Source organism: Micropterus salmoides, unplaced genomic scaffold (genome assembly GCF_014851395.1).
Source record: "Micropterus salmoides isolate LMB-PRFRI ecotype aquatic unplaced genomic scaffold, ASM1485139v1 Ms_hic_scaffold_23, whole genome shotgun sequence".
In the NCBI taxonomy this organism is placed as follows: Eukaryota; Metazoa; Chordata; class Actinopteri; order Centrarchiformes; family Centrarchidae; genus Micropterus; species Micropterus salmoides.
In genome coordinates, this window is record NW_024041484.1 from 12046140 (window position 1) to 12052139 (window position 6000).

Here is a 6000-nt window from a genome sequence, read left to right on the forward strand (position 1 = left end):
TCATTTAACTTTGTCCAAGACTACGAAGGCATGAGGTCAAATTTTAGAAAGAATAATTAACTATTCTAGATCAAGGCCGATCCTTGCTTTAGAGTAAATCCTGACCGGGAAGCTGGCCCTGAGAGTTTTGGGTGTCCTCCCCTCCACCTTAATTAGCTTACCTCAGCTAATGTGGTTCTTTATTGATTGTCTGTTGAATGGCCACGCAACACTATAAACAGTGTGACTGTGATATCCTGAACTCGTGATACCACCACCTTATGATTCCCTGGTTGTTCATGTTCAAGACATGTTATTTATATTGTTATTCATTTGAGTTAGTTTGACTTCATTTTAACCCAACAGATACTGTAACTGACAGTAGAACTAAAGGCCTCCTGCTGCTCTGAAGATTTACAGATACACAAAGCCCTGGGGCAACCGTGTGCTGACTGCCTGTACAATAAGCGCCTCAAGGAATTAATGAGCTCTCCATAAAATGAAAATGATCACACTTTGTAGGGCTCACTGTCGTGGTGCTGAGAGCTAACTAAGTTCCCTGACTGAAAGACCAGTTAATATATGTTGATGACTCCTGCAACATAAAGTAAAATCCCACCAAGTTGTTGTCTTGTTGGTGGCTGTCCAGTTATGCTAGCTATCCAGAGGCTCATGCTAACACCAAACTACCAGCTTCAGCCAAACTTGCTGACTTCTCAATCACTGCAGGCCAGCGAACACAGTTGAAGTAATGGCTATGACACTGGGGACAAGCAGTACTTTCCAACAACAAAACAATACTCATGTACTTTCTAAGACACAATCTATGAGTGTAAATCTAGAGGTGAAATGATAAAACATTCCCTGGGCAAGTAAGACGGTATTTGTGCATCCCTGGGACATCTGTCCCACCTGAACAGGTGTTTTAGTAGCTGGACTAGCTACAGTAAACAAACAGCACTCGGTTCATTCCAATTATGTAGGTATGCTTATTATCTTATTATCTTGAGACTGACGTTTGTTTTTGAGAGATTGTTGTAATCTTTGTTATGTTTACTTTTGAAGACAGCAGCCCTTTTTGTTGATCCAAGAAAAATGGGTTAGACGTTGTTTTAAGTGTCCTTTAATGTCCTCTCATGAAGCCTAAAGGTTGTACTGTATTATTTGCTGTATTATATTTTAAATTTGGAAATATCTAATTTACTGCTCAAATACTAATGTAGTTGGATTTTTGCAGCAATAATGGCCGATGCCCTTAGTTTATCTTGTTTAACTTGTGTCATTTTTTTCAATGATTAACCGACTATTGATTGTCCAATAATAATCCTAGGAAGTTCCTTAAAATGTACACCCCTACTGTCTGTCTGTCTGCCCACTTACACAAATCCTCACCCACCCACATGGAAACAGGAAGTTTGGAGTATCATTGCTACGGATTTTGTGAGTGTCTGTGTCTGTGTCACAGATGAGAACACACATACACACACACACATACTGATGTCTGCCTCATTAAAACCTCTCCCATAGATGTACTACTTTGTACAGCTCTCCACTCATCATCACCTCCAATCCGCTCAACCCTTGCCTCCCTTTGAGCGCCACTATTTATTTTCATCAAGGCCATTCTCTCTCCCGTCCTTTTCCGCTATCTCTCTCGCTCTCCCTCTCATCCACAGTGGGCTTTGTTGCTGGGCTGTCATGTATTGAAGCAGCTATTTATTTGCTTTTTTTTCACAGCTAATTCTCTGTTATTGTCCCTCCTGGCGTCCCGTTGCGTCGGGAACTAGGCCGCCGCGAGAGTTTTGTTCCCTGTGCCCAAGACATGAGTCAGCGAGCCAAGATAATGATGAAGAGCTCAGACACACAGGAGATACACCCTCTATCAATGATCACACCAGCAAAGTCTTCTTAACATACACCGCTCACACAATGTCATTGTTACAGAGTGTATCCAGTTTGTGTGAAGAGCTGAGGTCACCATTTGGGGTTTTGGCTTTTAAACCTGTGTGGTTTAGCTGTTCCTCGACTATTTGCTCTGATTCCAGTCACTAAGGGTAGTAGGTTTTTCACCTTACTTGTTAAAGAAGCCATGAAAAATGTATTTTATATTTAAATATGTCACTTTAATTTGTTTCATCATTAATGTAAAGAAGCCCAAGGATAGACAAATAGGTTAAACACATGAGATAGTCTGAGTCACAGTCAAAACCAAAGGGGTCGGTGAAAACACCTGCATGTGGATATACTTTAATTATACTTATAAGACACACTAATAGCAATGGAAAAAATCTTACTGATGTGTCATACACTGTTGATGAATGTTTACTGTCTGTTTTTCAACCTTTTGAGGTGTATTAATGTGTTACAAATCAGGTTTCCAATAATAGTTTGTCCTTGAAGTTGTCCCAAAGCTTTTAAGTCCTCATGCTGCTGTTTGACAGCATGCCAAGTAAGAATAATAAAGATATTTGTAGCCTTTAAAAGCCAATATTATTTTATTTAACACATATAAATTTAACATAAACAAATAACATAAATACACATATTTGAGTTGGGTTGCTGAAACGTTGTTATTGATATCTAATGTAAATGCTCAAAAGACAAACTTCAGTCATAATCTTTAGCATTTTATAGTCTGCTGCTTGCTATCTATTGAATATCCACACAGTCTGCTGGTGCAATCAAGTATGAAATTGCATTCCACAGAATAACTTATTGCTTTTATATGAGATTTATGACAGCTTTTTTACAACAGATATTATGTGTTAATAATAAAATATTTGGTTTTAATTCAGTCATTTTCCTTAAGCAATTAACATCTTTGCATGCTCTAATACATTTGAAATTTGACTGTCCCCATGTGAAGGTATAAATCTGCATGATCATATACTGAAGTTATAAGTTCTCATGAAACACCTTGCACTTACACCTGTCAAATAAATGTGCTGACTGCTAAAATTGCTAGCATGCCCAAGGGTGATGTATTGTAGTCTTTCTGTCCTATTGAACTGTGGGAAAGCGGTCTTTAACTAAACTTAATTAAATGTTGTTAGGCAGAGCACAGGGGAGGTTTAATATGCTTATAAACAATGGCATTATGCTTAAACAGTGTGAGAAACACAGGCAACATGTGCATTGTTAAATACAACTGGATTATATTCAATATATGGATCTACTTAACAAGTCAATCAGATCCATTTTGTGACTTCAAAGAGTGGTTTCAGGAAGGAGCTGCAGACCGTGGATGAACATTCACTTTCACTTTTCATCGGTCAAGGGTGTGCGCTACCGCTGAGAGGAGGTTACCACAGTCTCACTTTGAAGTCAGCCCCCAGAGCAGACAATGTTTACATTCTTCCAGCACATTACTCCCTCCAGCCCGCCGCTTCTTACAGACTACTCTCCATTGCACCATACAAATAGGCACTTAACCTTAAAATACTGATAGAGCTAATAAAGTTTTTAAAGATTATTATTATTATTGTTATTATTATTATTATTATTATTATTATTATTATTATTATTATTATTATTATTATTATTATTATTATTATTATTATTATTATTATTATTAAAAGCCCAAATAGTTCCTTTTCAGGGACAGGAAAAATACAGTCATGGACAGTTTTTGGAAATCAAATCCAAGTTGTCAGTTCCACATGAACCACAAGATGGTGCTGTATGCACCCATTCAACTTCTTTAAAAAAAGACATTGTTCATAGTTGTATTTCCCTCTTGAAACTGCAACTTGTGCCCCCTCAAACTGTGATTAAGTCCTAAAACATTTGAGAAGGCGTGTGTGTCATAAACTGCTCATGAGAATTACCGACAAGCTGTGACTCACACAAGTATGACCATATCACTTGCAGAACCCATGTACCCTGTGCATAAATCTTAATGTCAAAATAACACTGCACACTTCCACTATGCTGCGCACTACTCCAAGTGTGCACTCCATCTTCTGAACATACACCAGCTATGTGGCACTGCACACATCTCTGCTATTGCACACTAAACAGTTACACACCACTGACACAAATTATTTTGTCTGTCTTTGATATAAAAAGCATACAAAGCACTGAAATATGTGATTGAAGTTTTAATAATTTTAAAGTCCTTTAATTTTATTTATCTAATACTTTTACTTTCTATGATTATTTACACTTTGTTCAACATTCTTTAAGAAAAATTACTACTTAGTCATCTTGGTTGTGACTCATCATCACACAAGGTTTTTTCATACGTCCACCCTCTTTACCATATAGCTCATTCTGTCCACACTGTTTTCCCCCTCCCCAGCCCCAAATTGGCACACACAAACAACTCTGAAAACAACATTCCCGTGATGCAAGATTAGAGAAGTTCACAGGGTTTTAATATATTCTTAATATTATCAGCTGACTAAAAATGAGGAAGTGGCTCCATGAGGAACTTTAAAGATTTTCCCGCTGTGTCATTCTGATCTTTCAAAGCTGCACCCAAACAAACACACAACATGCCCACATGAGCAGCATGGGAATCTTTTACAAAGGCAATTTCATGAGGTAATATTTGTATTATGAGAGAAGCAAATTCAATTCTATTCTATACTATTCTAGTCTTGAGTTTTTTAAAACACATTTGATAACAATGCATACAGATGTTTAGTGTAATTATATGGCATCGATTGTGAACTATTTGAAAAAATATCATGTTGGAAAAGAACAATTATGCACTTACAATAATTAAAAACATTGCTTTCAGATGCTGGAATTTAACAAAGTACAGTTACTCAAGCATTGTCCTTACATAATGAAACTTTCTAATCTTACTATTGCTACATTTCACAGGGAAATATTGTACTTTTTACTTCACTAGAATTGTGTGACAGCTTCAGTGACTGGTTGCTTTATAAATTAAGATTTTGGAACATAAAACACATGGAAATGTGCCGCTGAAATTGATTGGTCAATAATCAGAAATTGTCAGAAAATGAATTGGCAATTGTTTTGATTTTTTTTTCATGCAAAAACATGTCAAACATAACGCAACTGATGACAGATATATCATATTGTTATTTATACATAACTATAACCAGACACAGGTTATGATGTTATATATTCACTGCGAAATCACATAGAATAGTTTGTCTGGGTTTACATACAACCTTAATTTGCAAGATATAAAGATGAGAATGCAAGTTCTCTCCGACTTCTCTCACACCAGTGGTTAGTCCTAATGAACAATGATTTATATCTTTATAAAATGCTGCACTTAATAGTTTGCTAGTCCTTATCTGCCCAAATTGTATATTCTTAAATGTGGAATCACACCTTCATAGCTATGAACAAGAAACATTTGTATTTAAGACAAAAAATGTGTTCTTTATATCCAGTAACGGTCCAGCCTGCTGCTAACGAACTTCCTGTTTAACCGGATGTTGCTTGTGGAGATGCAAAGGTGAAGGACTTCTTTTCCTGTCACCAAGGCTGCGTTTCTAAACTACACAGTACTTCACATTACTACACACCTCCAATTGCAGGATAAAATTATTTGCACTTTAGTGTATTTGGAAAAGAATTGAATTTCAAAATTCTCAATTACCTGTTGTTTGGTGGCTATGGAAGACAGGTCCTGTCGGTATTGTCGGCTTATCTGCTTCAAAGTCCAACAAATGATCAATTATCTTAACTTGCTTGTTGATCTGCCTCTTATTGATGTTTAATCATTCCTGGAAGCATGGACTAGTGAAAGGGCCCCATATTTAAACCAAGTCTTGTTTCCTCTTTTCTAGCTCCCTGGAGCGGGGTGCAAAGGGAAGCTTTTACGTCAACCATCCCTATATCCGAGTCACAAATGATCACAGATTCTGGTAAGCCATTGTGTTATATAATCACAGTTACAAATAAATTAATCAAGTAGAGTTAACCTTAAACAAGTTACCCATAACTACATGAAATACAATGTGTGTATAGGTGTATTGTAACTTTGTTCTGATGGTACTTACCTGGTAAATTGCAACAGATGCTTCAGCTAATAAT

General features: G+C 36.8%; 1 protein-coding gene across 4 annotated transcripts in view; it reads right to left on the minus strand.

Moving 5' to 3' along the window:
- The window catches only part of tfec (transcription factor EC), a 45306-nt gene extending 39613 nt beyond the window's left edge, over nucleotides 1–5693 (minus strand). For 2 of the 4 annotated variants that reach the window (XM_038739131.1, XM_038739128.1), the window contains exon 1: nucleotides 5564–5693. The gene's annotated coding sequence lies outside the window, so the exon portion shown is untranslated. The remainder of the gene's footprint in view (nucleotides 1–5563) is intronic. The other 2 variants (XM_038739127.1, XM_038739126.1) reach the window with 1 other exon arrangement.
- Nucleotides 5694–6000: the final 307 nt, after the last annotated feature.